The 22472-nt window shown below is 35.4% G+C and overlaps 1 long non-coding RNA gene across 5 annotated transcripts in view; it reads right to left on the bottom strand.

Moving 5' to 3' along the window:
* Window positions 1-22472, bottom strand: part of LOC127493433 (uncharacterized) — a 50918-nt gene that overhangs the window by 16471 nt on the left and 11975 nt on the right. Inside the window, exons 1-3 of one of the 5 annotated variants that reach the window (XR_016237245.1) lie at window positions 13294-14877; window positions 7486-7854; window positions 5734-5910 (exon numbers count right to left, since the gene is read on the bottom strand). This is a non-coding gene — a long non-coding RNA (uncharacterized LOC127493433). Of the gene's footprint in view, window positions 1-4068; window positions 5911-7485; window positions 7855-13293; window positions 14878-22472 lie in introns of those variants that run through there. The other 4 variants (XR_016237242.1, XR_016237243.1, XR_016237246.1 and 1 more) reach the window with 4 other exon arrangements.

Here is a 22472-nt window from a genome sequence, read left to right as displayed (position 1 = left end):
TACATCTTGTGATACAAAGAAGTAGTTAAAAGAATGATTGAAAAGATTGTTCAATGAGTACTTGCTTATTATAAATGACTACTTTACTGTTGCCATTTATCTTTTCTACTTTTTCCAGTTTTAATAACTTTCATGTGCACAATTTTTTTGGATTTAGAAAGGCTATTCATACCTTAAAATTATGCAACATATAAATCTGATGTAACAAAATATTTTTAAAAATTTAATATATATTTTTAAAATTTTATTTATTTCAAATGCAGACAGATAAAGGAAAGACAGAGAGGGAGAGAGAAATTTTATCCACTTGTTCATCCTCCCAATGCTGGTAACAGCTGTGGCTGGGTTGGACTAATGCAGGGAACCTGGAACTCAATCTGTCTCACATGGGTAGCATGAACCCAAGTCCTTGAGTCATCACTTCCTGTCTCCAAGAGTGTACATCAACAGGAATACTGACTCAGAAGCAGATTCTGTACTGAATCCAGGCACTTCAATATGATATACAGGTGTCCCAGGCACATGTCTTAACTGTTGTGCCATTGGAGGGTGAACCAATGGCAAAAGGAAGACCTTTCTCTCTGTCTCTCTCTCTCACTGTCCACTCTGCCTGTCAAAAATAAAAATTAAAAAAAAAGTTTTATTTATTTTATAGATAGAGTTAGTGAAAGATAGAAATGAGAGAGAGAGAGAGAGAGAGAGAGAGAGAAAATGAGATCTTCCATCTGCTGGTTCACTCCTCAAACAGCTGCAACGACTAGAGCTGGGTCAGACCAAAGGCAGGATCCAAGAGCCAAGAGATTCATTTGGGTCTCCCATGTGGACTCAGAGCTCCAATAACCTGAGCTATTCCCCACTACTTTCCCAGGTGTATTAGCAGGGAGCTGGAATGGGAAGTGAAGCAGCTGGGGCTGGCACTGGTGCCCAAATGGAATGCCAGTGTGGCAGCTTAACCCATTATGGCACAACGCCAGACCCATAGCAAAATCTTCACTGGATATCTTCAATTACAGATTGGACATGCTTTGAAAGTATTGCTTTCTCTAATTTTAATTGTTACAATTCTATATTGGCTATAGATGTAACACACAAGTCAAATATGTTAAAGTAAAATTAATATAGACTTTTGAAAATAGAACTAAAATGTCATAGACTTTAGATGAATATTAAAATATTAAACATAGCAATAAGAACCCGATAGCTGATTTGGCAACTTTCATGTTTATTACTAAATGCAACAGTTTGAAGAGACAGGGTAAATTTACATGCATGTATATCTTGTGCAGAATGTAACCGGAAATTTGGAGAGATAAAGGAGAGATGGAAATAGCCAGACACCAAAGGATACTTGGAGTTTGAAAAGAATTAGAACTGAGAAAGAAGCGAAGAGGAAAAGTTTAAAAGGGATTTGTAGGAAATAGCATGTGCTTTGGATGTATATTGGAAGCCAATATAACAAACCAATTCCACCAGTTCTGTCTGGTGGTTATCTAAGTGAAAGAGGCCAAAACAGCCAAAAATTGGCCTAATTCTCATTACCACAGTGAAGTTGCTTTCCCAAGTTCTGTGCAGTCCCAGATGCATTCATTAGAGCGATCATCTGTCAGCAGCAAATCTCTAAATACATCAGTCATTTATTTGCATAATGCAGTTTTCTTAGCTAATATTGTATATATGAAAGTACTAGTTAATCACTTGTACTAGTAATGTAAGACTTCAAAATGTTCAGTCCTAATTAACATAATAACATAAATTCTCTCATAGGTAAACCTTTTTTTTTTTTTTTGCCTGGTTTTAATTGACACTGCCCAATCATTCTGGTATGAACACTCTATGAAAGAGCCGTAGCTGTAATTTAACATGCTATTTTTTTAAAAAAAGCTGTAACTTGGAGAAATCAGATTTTCATGTGTGTGAAATCTAAATGCTTACACTAAGCAGGGTCACATATTTTGCTGATTCAGCAATATTTTTACTATGATTTTGTCAGTTGAGTCCAAGAACACATCTCAGACATTTTAGTTGAATTCTGCAAAAAGGTTACTGTAACCATATTATGTTATAAATAATTAATGGCATAATAAAGAGGGCTAGATTTGACTATATAGCCACTGAATAATCAGAACAAAGAAAAGGAGCCAAAATACAATTTGATTTTAATCCTGTAATGAGAGCTAGTTTTTTTAGTTTGATGAATGGCTTTATGAAACCGCTTCTTCTTTCTAATGTGTTTGTGCTACCTAATTTAATTGCTATGCTGAGGTAGCTGAACGACAGAAAACTCATGGAACATCCTTTACAAACCAATATGAATTTAATTTAAACTTCGGCTTTGTAAACTATGAATTGCTGGGTTTGGGTTCAGCTCACAGATAAATATTACATATCTTTACTTAGCATTGATCTCTCCTTTATGGAGCTGACTTATAAATTAGGTTTGTAACTGAACAGAACATGGAGAGTACATTCCGAAAGTAGGAAGGGCAGAAAGCGCAAAGAAATTCTAAACAGGACTGTGAAATCCTCTGAAATTAGAAGCATAGGAAGCAGGGTCTTGCTGCTTGGCCGTTTTTTTTTAGGCTACCTTGGCCATCCACAGGTATAACACTCACTAAGAGTCTAAAAATGTAAATATGACCTCACTTGTATAATCCTGTGACTTGCCTTCCTAATTGTGTGGGATCTCCATTCATTCCCTTTGCCCCAAAAGTGGAGTGTGGATATTTGAAAACTGACATTTTTAATTGTGTATACTACATGCAACTGTGTCCAGTAGTACTCCCTTTATTTCCTATTGCTTTCTTTGGCTGTCCAGTCTTTCTCACCCAACGTAGTCCTCACTGATTTTCATTTTTAAGAAAGCGTTGTGTGTGAGGCTGACACTTTGGCATAGGCATAGGATGTAAAGCTGTCTGTGATGCCGATATCCCATAGGTGTGCCAGTTCCAGTGCTGACTGCTCCGTTTCTGATTCAGCTCCCTGCTAATGGCCTGGTAAAAGCAGTGGAGGATGGCTCAAGTGTTTGGATCCCACCTGGAACACTCTGATGAAATTCCTGGCTCCTGATTTCCACTTGGCTTCAGCATTTGCCATTATAGCCATCAAGAGAGTGAACCAATGGATAAAAGATATCTCACTCTATCTCTCCCTCTCTGTAACTGTGACTTTCAAATAAATCAGTTTTTTAAAAAAAGAAAGTGTTGTGTGAAGCTACAACAAATTCCATATATCCTGTCAATGGTATTCATTGTCCGATCACAATACATCAGTAGTTGAGACAACAAAATTCAAAGCAGCATTATCAACAACCAAACAAAATCCTGCTGAATTTGTGTCCAAGAAGCAGGAAAACAGCATAACAAATTAAATGCATAAGTTCATGCAAAATGCATGGTTTAAGAAAAAGTAACTTGATTTCCCTCTGAAATGTGTGAAATTGAAAATCAAGCTGCCAATCATTTCTAAGAAAGGGTTTAGTTATATGTCAGAGGGATTGGATATATTTTCAAAATCAATGGAACTCAAAATGCTTTATATTTAGAAGTTAGAGCACAGGTACTAGACAAGCATCCAAGACAACCAAGTACACTTGTGAATGGGCACTTATCTTTATGATGATTTAAACTTGTGCATTCTTCCATTAAAAAATTGAACTTTCCTTATTGGATTGGACTGATACCCATGCTTTATCTCAAGCAAGGAAATAGCGTAATTCTGTACCTAGATAGAACTTATTTACCAGGATTTTTAAAAAGTTCCCCAAATAGGGATCTCTTTAATCTATCTGAATTATACTATTTGCTCATTGTAAAATAACAGAGTCTTCAAAGACATGTGTCCATTTGTAAGATTATAATACAATACTTGACATCTACTTCTAAATCCACGTACTTTTGCGGCTATGTCTTTAGGTCAGATTCTACTGTCCACACAGGATCTCTCCAGAGTTTTGAAGAACTGTTTGTTAATGAACTAGACTATTTCTACCCACCATTAATTTGCTGAAACGATTCTCCTAATGTCACATTGAAAACCACAAATTTTAATTAAAACAGAATTTTCAGATGATACAGTTTAAGCCATTTATTTTAAATTTTTTCTCCAAAAATTCTCAATAGTTTTATTAGACAATAGCATTCAACTCAAGGCAGCATTGTTAGAAGTTGAAGAATACATGGGTATTTTTAGAGACATTCCTTTCCATTGACTCATTATTTTCCTTTTCTTTCCATGTCTAAATCCTAGATGTTATGTTAGCAACTTAAAAAAAAAATGAACCTTATAGAATGGGAATGATATCTGAGGTTGAAACATAATGAGGTTAATTATCACATGATGACAAATAAAGCTTACAATTTGGATCTGACTACTTTTCTTTCACTTTCTTAACTTTACAGTTTAAAAAAATCAATCATTCTGGAAAATCAAAATGGTTAAACGTTTCCTAATAAGGTATAACTATCATAAGTTAAATTGTTTCCTGTCATCTAACTAAAAATACTTTTTAAAAATAAAACTGAGATATCAAATCTTAAAAATTGCAAAGTAATTTTAAAATGCCTTTATGAGAAGCATTTACAATTGGAAATCTCAACCATTCAACATTGCAAGATTTTCTATTCCTATAACTTATCATAATTTTACCAGGTTCATTCTTTACTACAAGTTATTATCAGCTCTAAAATTTTGAATTTGTATTTATCCTTTTAACTTACTCAAATATTTTAAGCTTTTGGAAGGAAGAAGAAAATTTCCTTGTATGTACTGTTTTTAAAGGATCAGATAACTGAAAAAATATAAAAAAAAACTTTAATGATTTTCTTACATTAAACTTATAATTTGAATATTCTATCACCACAAATTGAGTAGATCATAAAATGTATTAATGATGAATCCACACAATGAATCTCTTTGGAGAGTTAGAAATGCAGAGAAAGTGGGAAGTACTTCTAAACTCTTGATTAAAATTAATAAGTATATGATGAATTAATAATGATCTTTCAAGTGCTAACCCTCCAAATATGTTCCATAAACTAGAATATAAAAACTGGCTAGGAATTAGACTTTCAAATGATATTTATTAGTATGCAACAAGTAAAATTTGAAGTAAACAGAACCGCTGAACAGGTTCAATAGGACTACCCCAGTGAATTAAGGTTCAGAATTTTCTTGTTGTTTTTAGGTTATGCATAAGGATGTATAGATATGAAATGTCTGCTCATGAAAAAATGTTTCTAATACATTTCCAGATTTGTTAAGTTATATTCATTTAATTCACTTAAATGGTTTCTTTCTGAGTTTAGTGCATATGAACTGACAACTAATTTATAGATTTATTTAGACATTTTGACCTCAATTTTAAGCAGATATGAATATATGCATTTTCCCCAAACTCATCCATTCCTCTTACAAAGTTATTATCTAATTCCATCCACTAACTTTCTGATTAATACAATGCTGTTTACTTATCAAATCATAGCAAGGGAGAGATAGATGAACACATCAACTAAAATTGACAATTCAATGTCTACCACTTTGGTGTAATTCCATGGAGTGAATTCTGGGTGAATTCTTTTAGTCAGGAAATAAGCATGCTTTATTAAAGTTTGTAAGTGCAGGGCTGACACTGTGGCTCAGAGGGTTAAAGCCCCAGCCTGCAGCACTGGCATACCATATGGATGATGGTTCGAGTCCTGGCTGCTCCAGTTCCGATCAAGCTCCCTGCTACTGTACCTGGGAAAGCAGCAGAAGACTGCCCAAACCCTTGGACTCCTGCATCCACGAGGAAGACCTGGAAGAAGCTCCTCACTCCTGACTTCTGATTGGCACAGCATCGTCTGTTGCGGCCATTTGGGGAGTGAATCAGCAGATGGAAGACCTCTCTTTCTCTCTCTCTGTCTCAACTTCTCTCTGTAACATTTTCAAATAAATACAATAAATCTTAAAAAAATACTTAAAAAAAGATGTGTAAGTGCTTTCTATTTTGAAAATTCCTACCTACTGATAAAATACTTGCGTTGAAGGTTAAAAAATTGTTATTCCAATATGTTTTGCAGGTATTTTTAGACTTAATACTATTTGGTGAACATATTATACTCCTACATCTGTTCATTTTCCAGTATGAAAGGAGGAAAGGGAAAGGAAATACTTTGTAAATACATACACCAATATAAAATGCCAGTCATCTAGGAATGAACTTCAGTGGGTCATATGTCTTTAGGTAGACATGGAAGACTCTAGTTGCATTTTATTTACAATCAGCATGATGAAAATGAATTAAAAAAATCTTAGTAGTTCTCTGGACAAGCTAATCATAGTAGAAATTTACATATAATATTCTATGTAGATGATGTGGAGGTTGATCTTTCCTTTTTATTTTTTTATTTATATGAGGGTAACAACTTTTATGTATTACACATATACAGATTTAAGAGCATAATGAAATTTCCATTTACACAGTTTACTAGCCTGAAAAATGAGATTGAGAAAGCTACAAAAGAAGATTGTGAGAGTAAATTAATTGGTGATTGCACAAAAGCACAGAAGTGTCACCTATATGTTTAATGGGAAATTTTTAAATATACAAAGTGGATGTGGAAAGAATTTTTATATAGTAAAAACTACTATTTGTGACTAGAAGTAAATTCTAGAAAGTGAAACATGCATTGCTCTTAAATTTACCCAAGGGAATGAATTCTAGGAAAACTATGCTCCCTATTACCTATTCTTATTCTAAAGAGGCAACAGTACATTCAGGTTCTGAGGTAAAGGAATTGTATAGATGGTTTTAGAAATCATTTCCAGCCATTTTTTCAAAGAGTGCATTTACAGAAAGCTGTTAGGGGCAATGACAGGCAAAATTATTCCTACAAAGAAATATAATTATTTGCAGAAGTATAGCTGAGGCAACTAGCAAAATGAAAATGAAGGTTTTGAACAGCCTCTTGCTTTGCTGCCTCTATTATAGGTTCATTCTATCATCAGATGGTCAACATATTCACAGAGAACATGGCTGAACAGTTGGTTGTGACAAAATTGTAGATTGCCCCTTCTAGCTGCCTTCTAATTTATCTTCTAAGATAAAGAAAAAGAACATAACTGTAAAGAATAAGCTCTAATTATGATGAGGGAAAATTATTCTTCAAGTTGAATCATAATCAGTATCCTTTTTCCAAATAAGAATTATTTCATCCAAATATTAATTTGCCTGTAACTTTTCTTCCATGCACATTAAAAAAAAAAAAAAGCTTACTTCTGTGTAAGAGGTTTAAAAAAATGGCCCTTGGATTTCAATACTTCCTAGAAAGAAGTGTTTCCAGAACTTTCTTCTCCTCTTCATTTTTAAAAAAGCTACATTGAACGAAGACATTATTCAAGTCCTTATGAAAAAATTTTAGACATTGAATTTGAGAATAAAATTCCGTAGATATGGCACATATCTCCTTTCAAAAAATATAATTTTAACTGAATCAATATGATCAATACCTTTAAATAAGATTTAAATGCATATTTTAAAATATTTCGTCTTTAATAAGAACTTCCTTCCGATGTACATGAATTCTTCCATCAAAGAGTGACTGAATAAGTAATTTGAGTGAAGTATTCTTCCCAGGAGAGGGGAATGATATTGAATTTGTCCTTCCTACAAGTGACTAGCATTCCCGCTGGGGAGAAGGACATGTGACCACATGGACGATATAGTGTGAACACAAGTTCAGTCAACACCTGCAACGTGTGGTGAGAAATGATAAATAGTCAAAGCAGAGGTTTCTATGGCCATAGAGGTGTAGTATAGTGATTCTCCCCAAGGATCGGCCTGGCGGGGTCTTCCCATTCTGGAAGCTCTTCTTCCTTCTAAAAAAAAAAAGAGAATTATTTTTCTGCCTGCACGTGGTAAATAGCAGCATGAATAGAAATTAACAGTGGGTGCCCACCGAAATAAAACGGGTTAGAGACGTAAATACAGGTCAAAGTCCTGTGATAGCGACCTTCACGATCTGACGAAGAGACGCTAGTGTTTTATGATGCATTGCAGACAGGCCGCTATGTTAGACAACGTAACTAGAAACTCTACAATTAGCCCCTGAGCAGGAGTGACATAGCAATGAAGGATAACCTTTAATGAACAATAAGAACCTCAAAGAAAGTTGACAGAAAAAGGATGGAGGGAAATAAAGAAGGAAGAAAGAGAGGGAGAAAAGAAGGAAGGATGGAAAAAAGAGTTATTCCAGTTTAGATAGGTGTGGGACAGGTGTCTCATGGAATTAATAAAAAATAAAAAGATGGGGGAGGTGGAGGGAGATTCTCTATGGTTTAACATTAAGGAAAAGAGATTCTCCAGATCAGATCTGATCAGAAGCAGTTTCTTAGTCCTGCAGACAAAGGAGTACCAAGACTGAATTAGATGAAGGGAAACTGGAAAGCAGAATGAGAACTCTGATACTTAATATTTATGGATCGTGTTGTATAATCATGCTTAGATATGGAAGGCATACATTAAATTTGTTTAGCATTGTATATGTTTCATCAGTCTCTGCTATTCCCTTGTTTACTCTTGTCGTTTTTCCTTGTTAATGTCTCTCATTACTCTAAAACTGAATTAGGTGGATGCTAGTTTGGAGGTCCCTAATAACAAAGGACATATATACAAGGAAACACACTGGAGCATATTTAGCTATGATAAACAAATGGAAAAAAAGGCCAAATATCAAAAAAGAGTAAATATTTTAAAGCATATCCAGGCAAGCATTAGAGGTTTATGATGCATCTTATATAAGACATAAAGATATAAGTTATATCTGGCTGCTTTGATGTACACAGAAGAACCCAACTTGATAAAAACAAGGTGTGTATTTAAAAGACATATTTTTCTCAAAAATTCAAATTGGCTTTCTATATCTGAGAAGGTACCAAGAAAAAACAAATCTGACAGAATGTGCATCAAGCTGTTTAAGATATTCACTTCTGAATTAGATAAGTGAAGCCATAGAATAATTGTCTACTTTCTCTATATATTTTCTGCATTTTACTGTGTGCAATTTTAATGTTTAAAATATTCCGACAAAATGTATTATTTCTGAAATTTAAAAGTTTTCGTATCAACATTTGTCTATACACACACACACAGACACTCACAAACATGGGTAGAATGGAGTACCCAGAATGAGCTAAAGAGAAGGGAAATCTCCTAAAGAATATTCATTAACGTAGTTTTCCCCATTGCCTATACAATATTCCACACTCCATCAGGATAAGCCACTGAGGCTGTGAGCACCTTTAAAGAGAATCAACTTAGAACGGTCTGCTGAGATGAATGGGACAGGTTCTAGAAGGTCAGGAAATCTGGGATGCACCCTCAATGAGAACACATTTTAGAGGAAGATATAGTCTGAGTCTTGCTCACTATGCAGAGAAGTTTGGACAACACATTCTAGGCTGATTAAATAGTACTAAAAAGAGCAGGGCAGGGGAAAACTTCATGATGTGTTCAGAGAATGGCGAGCAATATAGCTGCTTAATAGGGTGGGTGGGAGATAGTAAAAACAAGCCAGGAAAAGCATAATAGGATGAGAATGTAAAAGTGTGAACAGCCCACGTGCCATGTTGCTTTAAAAGTTTTTAAGCAATGCAGACAATATCAGACTTATGTTTTTGAAGGTTACACTACTGGCATGCACAAAGTAGAACTACAGCAGAGGAGCGTTTCTAGATTTTGAAACGTTTTTATTTCAAGATGAGGAGGCCTTTTTGGAGGAGATGTTCAGTAAAGAATGGAGGCAATATGTCCCAGGCTTGCATGCAAATGTTTTTAAACATATGTTTTATCATTAATATCATGGAGCATATGCACAAATCCTATATGCAGCACATTCTTGGCCCAACATCAAAAATTATTTATTAAGCACCCACCTGCATATGAAATTATACCAGAGCTAAATCCCCTATAAATGTCACATATATGTTTCAATTTGAAATAATGAATGATATGCATAAAGCATTGTAACTTCTCTGCTATCCCCACCATCCCTGTCTTGGATCTATCTCAAGTATACCACATGCATTCAACTCCATTGTATATTCAGAAAAAGTTTACTTTTGGGAATTTGCTATACAGTTCCATTCGATAAGAACACATATTGTGAAGGCAGAGGTGAGAGCATGCATGTAATAACAGAGAATACATTTTTTAGTATAAGGACAATTACGATGTAAGTGAAGGTAGGGATAAGAAACTTAGATAAGCACATGTTGAGTCCCTAAGGCAGCACTTCAGCATCTGTGTGGTGATGAAGTACATACTTTGTAAACATTGTAGGGTTTCTTGGCTGGGAAAAGTTCACCACAAAGTGATTACTTAGAAAGAAGGTAAGTTTGTTCTGTGCCTTCACTGATAACATGTAACTAAAACTTCCAACAATTTTTTAAAATCTAAAATGTAGAAAACTCTTTTCCTTACTATTCTGATTTGTAGGTCAATATGACCTTCTAGGATTATTAGAATTTAGTACTGAGAACTTGGTATAGTTCAGAAACAAAATATGGTTTTGAATCCTACGTGGCTTAGTATAAATTTAATGACTTGCTTTTATTTAAAATAATAGGATTTCAAATAAGTTTTACTTGACTCTCATATTTTCATTTATCAACATACCTTTATATATATATATATATGTGTGTGTGTGTTTATATATACTTAATTTTCTTTTTCTTAGAATCGTGGCAGAATACAAGTTAGAATGGTGGCAAATATAAAGTTTACAGTGTAGGGAGGAAGACAAAAACATTGTCTCTAATTATATCATTCTACATAGTGTCTCATGTCCTTTTTCACCTACTTTATTGAGTACTCCTTACTTTGTTGACCTAGTATTTATGATTAATGTATAATGTTCTACATATGTTTAAGAAGTACACAGTTATGGTCCCAAAATACACCTGTGCCTACAAGGTTCCTGCAGGTTAATGTCTTCTGCTAGGGAAAATGGCCTCATTTGCATTGCCTTTCAATGAGCTCCTGCAGGCAAACACCTGAAGCCAATCATCTGCAGATACCTGCCTGCAGGCATAGGTGTGCTACCAGAGAGCCTATAGACCCTATAGTGTTCAGTTGAATGTGTAAACTTAAACTAGGGCTCGCTGAACCAATGGACTGTGACTGTAAGTTCTTATGGAAGCTGGTATGCATTTGGAATGGATGCATTTTATCATGAAATGTTATCATGGAAGTGATTGAAATAAAATTGGTGATGGAAAATGAGCTTGGCTTTTAAAGAAAAAAGAAGTAACATAATATGAAGGAGTCGTAAGTATACACTCAATGAGTTAACAACAAATATAATGCTAGCTGAGGTGTCTGTATTATTATAGGGGATTTAGGGGAAAGAAGTCAAAGTATTTTATTTACAGAGGACTAAATTATCATTGTCTTCCAATAATATTAGCATTTTCCCATAAATACATTTTCAAAGTTTTCTAAGCCAAGGCACAAAAAATTACCATAGAGATATTTGAGAAAATACCATGTGATAAGCTTAGAGAGGGATATTTGTGATACAAAAATAAGTCATTAATAAAGCTAATAGGAAAACATGACATAAAAATAAAATGAGATCATTACTAAAAACAACCATTATTTTTTGGTAACTCCTTTTCATGTCAATTTCTATATGATATTGGGCTCACAGATTCAGTCCTTGTACCTCTTCTCTGCACTTTTTCTCTAAGTAATCTCATCCCATCCCTTGGCTTTCAGAATCATAAATGTGTTGATTAATCTCAATCTCCAAACAAATGTACCCAACTATCAACGTGACATTTCCACCAGTCCCTAGTGGATATCTCAAAATTTTATTAGCTAAAATGTCTCTTTCATTATATTACACCCTACCATACACATACCCAACCTGTTCCTTCCTTAGTTGGCTGCATTCATCTTGTTGAAGCCAAAACTTTATGAGTTCTCCTGCATGCCTACACTTTGCTCCCATGTTATAGTCCATATATCATCAAGTACTTTAGCCTCCTTCAACTTTAACTTGATAACATTTTCATAATGCCTACCCCTGTCAGTTAAATTTAAACCCTCATCAATTTCCACCTACCTACTTCCATAACCTATAAACTGATATCACATCTTTTTTCTTGACCCATTAGTTTATCCCTGACATTTCTATCTATTCACCCTTTGGCAGTCAAATGCTCTTCCAAACTTAAAACAGATCAAGTCATTTACCTTCTCAAATTTTCCAACAGTTTCAGTTGTCCGACGTTTAAACACCACACCACAGCCCTACAATGCTCTACTTCCCCTGTTTTCTCCCTCATTCTCTAAACTCGTCCCTCACTTCCATCATGCTCACCACTGCTGCTTTTTGATATTTTCATTTTGCACTGATTTACAGAAAATTTCCTGTTACCTTTGCCTGATATCTTTCCTCTTTTCACAAATATCATATAGCTCATTTCATCATGAAATTTTCAATAGTGTTCTCTCCTGAAGAGATCCGTCCCTAACTACCATTTTAAGATAACTTATTCACATTTCTCTTTCTGCATTCATTTTCTTCAAGTAATACAGTCTTGTCTTTAACACTATACATTTCATATTTTTGTTGCTTCTTCCAAATACATTATATTTCATGAAGGCAAGGAATCGTTTCTTATTTTCACCAATTTCCCCAATCCTGCAGATGTGCATGGAACATAGTGAACACCCAACAAATATTTGGGGAATGCATGAATTAAAAAGGAGTTGGTACTTGAGTTTGACCATGAAGGATGGATAAAAAAATTGCAGGATTAGATAGCATTCCAGAAATGGACTGTGAGTAAGAGCATGGGAGGGTATAAAGCACAGGGCATTCACAGTGATGTCACTGTTCTCTGTGGTTAGAGCATTCCTGGAATCAATTTGAATTAAGATAACTGTGCAAATTCCATGCACACAGAAATTCCGGATCAAAGAAAATGAAACAATGAGTAGAATTAAAACTTAATTTTGACCCTTTCTAATGCTTCATATCCTTCCCTCAATCTAAAATAACTCATTAAAGAACAAGGAACATAATTCTATCAAACCGTTAATTAAGTGTACTCTCTTTCAGGTGTTCGGAAGTTGTCTCTAAATGTCATTGACAATATCATGATGCATATGTAAAGGTGGAACTAAATCTCCGGGTGAGAGATAGGTAATCCTTGTGCCAACAAATAGAAGCTTAGCCAGACACTCACATTTAAGACTCGTCACATTCTGTGGCTTAGTCTCTTCATCTCTCTGGCTGCATGGAGTCTTACCTCAAACAGAGCCACCTGATGTTGTCTTGCTACATGCCAGGTAAATCTGCTGCTGTCAAATCTGAGGCTGGATATACTTGTGCTGCAGCAGGTTAACATTTCTTCTGTCCACTCAGTGGGAATTTACTTCACAGCAACTCCTCTGTCCTCAATTATTTGGAATTCTGCAGTCATCCAATACTCAGCGGCATAATAAACAGGATATGCAGTACAGAGCGCTCAGTGGGTTACAACTTCTGAATCATTTCATCTTCCTTCCTGCTTTCACATGTGCTTTAGAAATGAATTTCACATAACAGTTTGGAAATAGAGAACAAGGTCCATCCCAAGAACTGTTGGTAATTATCTGGGTGCTTCTTTCTTATTATATTTGGAACTTGCTTAAAGACTGACATGGCTACGTGGAGTCCTATCAACAAACTGATAGTTAACCTTATTAAAGTTATTGTCTTATACTGACTTCTAAAGAAGAAATAGCTCCTAGGGGAAATTCTATGTTTAGAAAAATATTAAATTATAGCGTTATGGACTCAGCATTTGCATAAAACATACTTTTTCCATTTGCTGCTGTATTTCTAGCATCCAGTTTGTCTTAAGAATTTATAACAAACATTTTAATTAGTTAATTCCAGCTTGCCATACCAGGCAGTCAATTCATGGAGGGTAGGGTCTTTGTCTAAAAGCAAGTTTAGACAATGAGAGTGCTGTTCAATAAAATTGTGATCATGCATCTGTTTTATAAATTCTGTGTTGTTTCATGTGCCAACCACTAAACGTGTGGCTAATGAGAACATGAATTATAGCTAGTACAACTGAGGATCTGAAGTTTTAATTTGTAAAATTGTTATTTATATTTAAATAGTCACAAATGATTAGTGATTACTATATTGACAGAACAGATCTACAGTATCCAGAGTAATATGATCTTCTATCTTTTAGTGTAGATAATATATATGTTCTAAATTGTCAGTAAACCTTTTCATTTATATGAAATACATATGAACAATAAATAGTACATTTAGGGGCAAGATACCAGGAAACAATTTAATTTTTGGCTAAGTTTAGCTTGAATTTCCTGTTAACAGCAATATTCCTTAGAATCCACAGAAATCTATTGAAATGAAAATCATAAATTTTAAAGTTAGTACAAAATAAAGTCATTCATAAAATCATTAAACTGTCAAAACTCCTAGGTTGTAAAGCATTGAGAAAAACAATGTATGCCCAATATCTGCCCTTTTTATGGTGTGTGTGAAGAGCATGGCAGGGAAATTTGTTTATCATTTTCCTTCACAAAACAAAGAAAATCCTCACAATCACATGAATTTTCTTCCATTAACCTATTCATTTTATAGAGAAGAAAGTGAGATGAGGAATGTTTTTAACTACAGTCCACTTTCTATTATACCGTGTATAAAACAGTGGGTTTATTGACTTCCTAGAGACTTTCTCACAGTGTCCATCACAGCTGTATAAACTGGCTCCCACCCTCTTACCATTGACAAGTTCATTCTAAACAAAGTTGTGACCTGCTCTCCTTCAGCTATCTCTTGCCCTATTCTGTAAAATTCCTGCTTACTTCCCATTTTCACTCAGGGTCACAAAGAATTTTTACTGGAAAGCTAAATAAAACCCAAAGTGTCCATGAACTGCTTTGAATGCCACTCGTCACTAGCTACTAATCAAGACATTCTGGAATCACACTGGGGAATTTTAGGTTGTAACTTGTCTGTGGCAAGAGTTTGGTAAAATTTACCCCAAATGATAGAAGACAATATAAAAGGTGTGTGTAGAGAAGAGATGGCAGTATATTTGCTGCATTTATGTTAGACTAGATATTTAACAGTCGATATTTAACAGTCAAGTAACACACAATATAACTCAAGTTTCTTGTAGTCATCATTACCCTTTATAATTAAACATTTATTACTACTATAGATTTTTGTACCATTTCACTATGAACAAAGTGTCTACCTTAACTTCTAAATAGAATTTGTTCATAAATTCATTTTTTGAGGATGACAAACTGCGGTTTTTTTTTATTAGAGAAAACATCTAATAGTTTCCTTGGTCTACCTTAATAACTTTTTTTGGGAAAATTCATTAATAATTAGATTCTCAGGATCACAGCAAATGCACACTTATGACAACACAAGTCTCATTTTAAAGTGATATTAATACAAATAGAACAGTTTCAGTTTAGTTCATAGATACAATTCTAAGAATATATAATAATTCCCTACCCAGTAATAATTTAAATTTTAAGGGTTCCGCATAGACATATATACATTTTTATGCAGCAAAAAAAATGAAAGTGGATAGATAACAACATTTGAAACAAGCAAATCATTATCCCACATTTCATCCTGGTGCTGAGTTCTTCGCAAACATGATTTCTACTAACATCTTACGTGTTTGAGTCCACAGATTCTGCCTGTGGCCTTTTCATAGTGTTCTATTATAAAATATCAAGAGACTAGGATTTCTTTGAGACAAGAACATCTTTTATTCACTGTTTATATTTCAAGTTTCAGAAGAATACTTACGGTGAAGGGTCCATGTATATAGGAAGTAGTGAATAAAATTTCAGCTGACTTCTGGAAACTTCCAACTAAATCCATCACGTCTTACATATTTCCTATTTTATTTTGCTTCTTTTACTATTTAATTTTTTTTTTTTTTTGACAGGCAGAGTGGACAGTGAGAGCGAGAGACAGAGAGAAAGGTCTTCCTTTTGCCGTTGGTTCACCCTCCAATGGCTGCGGCCGGCGCACCACGCTGATGCGATGGCAGGAGCCAGGTGCTTCTCCTGGTCTCCCATAGGGTGCAGGGCCCAAGCACTTGGGCCATCCTCCACTGCACTCCCTGGCCACAGCAGAGAGCTGGCCTAGAAGAGGGGCAACAGAATCCAGCACCCTGACCGGGACTAGAACCTGGTGTGCCAGCGCCGCTAGGCGGAGGATTAGCCTGTTGAGCCGCGGCGCCAGCACTATTTAATTTCTGTTAGTGCATCACTGTCTGCCAGTCATCAATGCTATCAATCTTGAAGTCATCTTCAATTTGATGTCTGTCTTCATCCCCTTGCCAAATAGATAGCAAAGTCTGTCCATCTTTAAGAGAATTGAGTCACATCTTCTATTTACCTTCTCATTCATTTTCACTGTCAATATTCTATTTTAGGTATCCATGAATGTTACATGATTGGGATTGAGTTGTGTCCATAAAAAACACCTATGTTGAAAACCTAATCTACAATGTAATTGTAGTGGGAGACAGGGAGATTGAGTTTGAATGAGTCAGTTATAAAAGGAGGGCTCTGATATTATTACATGAATGTTCTTATAAGAGACATTAGAGAGCTTGCTCATGCTCTCTCCATACATATAGCCACATAAAGACCAGGTCATGTAAGCACACAGTGAGAGGTTCGTCTGAACTCAGCCTTCCAGCCCCTAATGCTTTGAGAAAATAAATGTCTACTGTGCAGCCACCAAGACTATGGTATTCATAATAGCAGCTTTGGTTGACCAAAATAATTACCTTTGGCCTAAAATAGTATATCAATTTATCTACTAGGATCACAACTGGGCCTTTTCTTTTAGCCAAATTGTGCAGCATACTATGACCAGATATCCAAGGCACAGTATTGGTGATGCAGCTCTAGTAATGTTTCTAATATCATCCTATTTTTAGAATATGTAGTTGTAACAGTGAATAAATCATCATTGTTACATGCCAGGCATCAAGCATTCTATTTGAATTGTGACTTTGATATCTGTATCATATGAAATATGTAACATCTTTAACCTTCAATTTGTAGAGATACCCAATAATTTGGCTAACATACAGGGATAACTAACGAAGTAGGCACAATATAAAGTTGGTTTTCCTAACTCATAGGTGACAATTTAAGCACTAGTATTATATAACCTTTTTTCCTTGATGTGCATGGGATGGGGAAACTAAATAGAAAACTAATATTCTATGTGAGATGGGTCTCACATAGATAGTTGACAGAAGGGAGGGAGTGAACACCCATACAAAGTGCTGACAGTACTTTCCAAGTCATGGAATCTAACAGTTTAAAATATATTTTGTGGAAGTCTTAACTTTGTAATAAAATGCAAGTTGATATTGATTTGATTTCTACCAAATGTGACAGGTAATATATCACCTAAATAAAGAAACTACATATACAATTTATTTTGAAAGGAAGGATATTTCTCTCTGTCTCTCTCTTTCTCTCTCTCTCCCTCTCTTTCTCTCTTTCTCTCTCTCTCTCTTTCTCTCTCTCTCTCTCTCACACACACACACACACAGAAAAAAATATCTTCCATCCACTTGTTCACTCCCTGAATGCCCAGCACAGTTAGAGGTAAACAAGGCTGAAGCCAGGAGCCAAGAATTCCATATGTCTCCCATATCAAGGACCCAAATATGTGCACCATTATCCACTGCCTCCCAAGCACAATAGCAGAAAGCTGGAGCAGAAGCATGGAGTTGCTGGGACTGGAACCAGGTGCTGTGACATGAGATGCGGGTGTTCAAAGCAGCAGCTTAACCTGCTGTATTGCAACACTCATAACCGGCTGTATCACAATACCATCCACCTAACTTTATGTTTATAAGAAATTATTAAGTCACATAGAAATAAAAATCAAGCTAGAAGTCTTTATTATTTTTTGTCCAAATTTTTTTTTTGTTTTTAGTACTTTTTTGGAAAAAAGATCTTAAGTTTCCTAACATTTAAAAGATAAATGTAGTTAAAGGAGAAGTTTAGAATGACTGATCAGCCATTAAAAGAGAATAAAATCCCATATTTTCCAACAAAATGGTTAAAATTGCAGACCATTATGCTTAGTAAAATAAACCAGTCTGCAAAAGACAAATACATTTTCCCTAATCTGAGGTAACATTATAAAGAATACAAAAAAGTAACTCATGTTAGCAAAATTGAGTTTTGAGATTTGAATATTGTTTATAGCCCCTGTCTATAATCTCGAGGAACAATGGTTTTTCCACTTACAACTTGAATTTTTTATTTAGTATAGGGTTAAACTTGTGATTATAAAGCAAATTGAAAGGATGTCACTGTAAAAATTAAAAGAAAAATAGGAAAGAAAAACGAAGAGGGTTAGAGTAAGGGAAGGAGGTAGGGTAGGTTGGGGAGTACCATTATGCTCTTAAAACTGTATATGTGAAATACATGAACTTTGTTCCCTTTATATAAATAATATATATATATATATATATATAAACTAACAAAAACTAAAAATAAAATGCCAATTCATTCTAGGAGCACTTAGGAACAATTCAACTCTAAAAAAAAAAAGATTTATTTATTTTTTTGAAAGGCAAAGTTTCAGAGAGGCATAGGCAGAGAGAAATAGAGGTCTTCCATAGCTGGCTCACTCCCCAGATGGCCGCAATGGCCGGAACTGCACTGATCCAAAAGCAGGAGCAAGGAGTTTCCTCTGGGTCTCTCAAATGGGTGCAGGGACCCAAGTACTTGTACCATCTTCTATTGCTTTCCTAGGCCATAGTGGTGAGCTGGATCAGAAGAGGAGCAGCTGGGATTTGAACCAGCATCCATATGGGATGCCAGCACTGCAGGAGACATCTTCACTCACTATGCCACAGCACTTACCCTGAATAATTCACCTTTAAAGGAAAAGAACTTTTCTCCAATTAATTGTTTTATTGATAAAATTTGGAACTGATAAGTTTTAAACTAGACAGGAGAAAAATAACCATATTTTGATTGATTAGTTTTACTTCTAGTTACTGGAACTCCTAATGAAGATTTGCTTTTTTTTTTTTTTTTTGACAGGCAGAGTGGACAGTGAGAGAGAGAGACAGAGAGAAAGGTCTTCTGGCGCACTGCAGCCAGTGCATCGCGCTGATCTGATGGCAGGAGCCAGGTGCTTTTCCTGGTCTCCCATGGGGTGCAGGGCCCAAGGACTTGGGCCATCCTCCACTGCACTCCCGGGCCATAGCAGAGAGCTGGCCTGGAAGAGGGGCAACTGGGACAGAATCTGGCACCCCGACCGGGACTAGAACCCGGTGTGCTGGCGCCGCTAGGCGGAGGATTAGCCTAGTGAGCCGTGGCGCCGGCCAAGATTTGCATTTTGTACAACGGCTGAAAGGTATTCACTTATTGTTGTGATACTCGAGAACTATAAAATTGATTTCTCAGTGAGGTATCCTGCATGGATGTGATTTGCAGGAAGTTCTCTGAAATCAGAAAAATTAATTCCTATCTCCTGGTAATGCAGTAAATGGCATAGCTCTTTTTAAGAAGCAAGAACCTCATTAAATTTTCTGATTATGTTAAAAAGTTTTACATACAGGGCAAGTTTAATGTACAGTATTAAGGCAGAATACAACTTGGACCTGAATGGCTTTAAAGATCAAGAACTGTCACGTGATCCACTCCTCAGAGCAGATAATATATCTGTCTTCCCACTGGGACTGTAATTATACAGATATCACAAACTTCATGGAAAATGATTATTATGCAAAAACTATGGATGACTTTGAAGTGTTTTTTTGCACTAAAATAAACTCACGGAAGCTTATTATAACGTGTTTGACCGGTACCTTATTTGAACTATTTAGAAGGAAAAAGCAGTAGCTTCAACAAAAGTGCCTATCAAAGCAACATGAACTCTGCCAAAATTGCTTTAAGAACAAGCAACACATTTATAGTGAAACTTGAGTGGAAATGCATTATGAAAATTTGTAGGGTCAATTTCTCAAAGAAATCACAATTTTACAAATAAATAAATATTTCAGGAATGATAATTCAATGTTGTATATTGAGCCCACTGTGACGTACCATCCAATATCACTTTTCAGGAAAATAATTAATCATAACCATGTCTGAATTAACGATGGCTAATGATTAACGACAGAAAAAATAACCCAAACTGTAGATATCTCAATCAGTTCAACTTACAAAATTCTGACTGAAATATTAAAATAAACAAACTTCCTGCTTAATGGGATCCCAAGCTGTCGTACTCAGATTAGCTGCAGACAAGAACAGAGATTTATATGGGAATTTTTAGCAAGCAGTTTCAAGATCCTGAAGCATTTCTCAGAAGAACTGGAAAAGAAGCTGAGACAATATTTTACCAGTAGGGTCCTGAAAGCAAGGCACAATCCAAGCAACGGCTATCTAGAGGTGGAAATTGGCCAGTCGAAGCATAATCGCAGTTAAAACCAGACAAAACAGAAAAAAAAAAAAAATTTGCAGGATTCTTTATACATGTTGCTTCTTGGCTCTATGGAAGACCAAAGAACAATAAATCAGCTGATTGTCACAGTGTTCTCAGAGCTGGAACCTGGAAAAGTGTCACCAGAGTCCTTCACCACGAGAGTGCTACTGCTCATTTGCCTCAACACACAAGGTGAATGTTTTCAGTTTCAATGAGAAGTCATCAGGCGTCCACTTTATAGGCTTATTTGGCTCCCTCTGACTTCTTTTCTTTTCATAATCTTAAAAAATTCTTAAGTGGAACACATTTTATTCAGTCAATAATGTGAAATAGACTGCTTTGACATAAAAACCCATAGTTCTTCAGGGCTGAACAATCGTAATTTGCTTATAAAAGTATCTTGAATGGGAGTGGGGAGAGAATGAGCAAGCTCACTAGTATCTCTTATACTGAAAAAATTCAGTTTAGATTCTTAATTTTATCTTTTAATTCCAGTTTTCATGATTGATTTTTTTTCCATACTCCTTTTAAAGTTCTTCATTGTTTTTGAATCCTTAGCCCTGGCACGTTGTTGGAAACATAATAGCTTTGTACGGTTGCTTTAAAAAAAAAATTGTTTCATCAATCAAAAACAGGATCAATGAAATGGCTATAGCCGGGAGAGAGAGAGAGAGAGAGAGAGAGAGAGAGAGAGGCCCACAATGAGATGTTTCAGAAAATGCTTCCATCTCCTACTGGAAATTAGCAACACTAAGCAGCATATTGCAATCTACTACACGTACTACCATAAATAACAAAGCTAATAAAGGACACATAGACAGACCATTCTCTTCACTGACACCTGAAAAAAAATGTGTTCATATTGCTTTCAAGTCTTTATTCATCTAGTCACACCCCTCATCTACCCCTCTGTTTTTTCCCCTTTGTCTTTTCCTTATATCATCAATCCAATTATCAGGTGCAGATTTGTGGTTGGTCAGTCAAATCTCTACTGTCTATACAATCCTAATCTACTACTGAAAACTTATGGAAATGATGTTCTTTGAGGACTAAGCCTACAGAACTTGAAGAAACTTGAATAATCATGCATAATCATTTAATATTCAGTGGTCATGTGGATTAGACCTATTATTACCTTAAAGAAAGAAGTCTGGTCTGAGATTCCCAAAGTCTGTGGCTTGCTCAGAGTATGCATCTGCTATCTCAGAACAACAACAACAGCAAATGGCTATTGTTTATTGAGTGTTTCAGCTTGACAGGAAGTTATTGATATTAGGAACTCTACATATATTCTACTCTTCAATCTGATAACAATTGTGTGAAATTAATTTCCTTTCATTAATTTCCTATCATTACATAACAAATTAGTTTTAATTTCCTATCATTACATAACAAATTACAGCACATTCATGGCTTTAAAACTATTTATTATCTCACAATTCTAAAAATAGAATTCTCAATTTACTAGATTACATGATTACAAGGCTGCAATCAACTGTTGGTCAGGATAGGTTCTCATCTGTAGGCTCTGGGGAAGAAGCTACATCTATACTCATTCAGGTTGGGCCAAATTAAACTTTATGGTTGTGGGACTGACATTTCTTTTTCCTTTTTGGCTGTCATCTAGGGGCTACTCTGAGCTCATATTTCTTCCCATTGCTTCCTCTGTCTTCAAACCCAGCAATGATGCAACAAATTCCCTCACGCATAGAGATTCTGCCTTCCTGTTGTGCTACCAGCTGAGAAAATTCTTTGCATTTATAGGTCTCGTATGATTAGATCACAACTATATTAATAACCTCTTTTTTGAGATATATCATAAGAACAGTAATTCATCATATTCACAGGTTCCTGATTATACAAGAATGAAAATCAACATGGATTGTTGCTAGAATTCTGCCTAACACAGGTAGGTTCTATCAATGCCATTTTTCTCAGGAAGAAATAGGCACAAGGCAG

This window comes from Oryctolagus cuniculus, chromosome 7, assembly GCF_051225735.1.
Source record: "Oryctolagus cuniculus isolate XC-2025 breed Fujian yellow rabbit chromosome 7, ASM5122573v1, whole genome shotgun sequence".
Taxonomy (NCBI): Eukaryota; Metazoa; Chordata; class Mammalia; order Lagomorpha; family Leporidae; genus Oryctolagus; species Oryctolagus cuniculus.
This window is presented reverse-complemented; position numbering and strand designations above follow the sequence as displayed.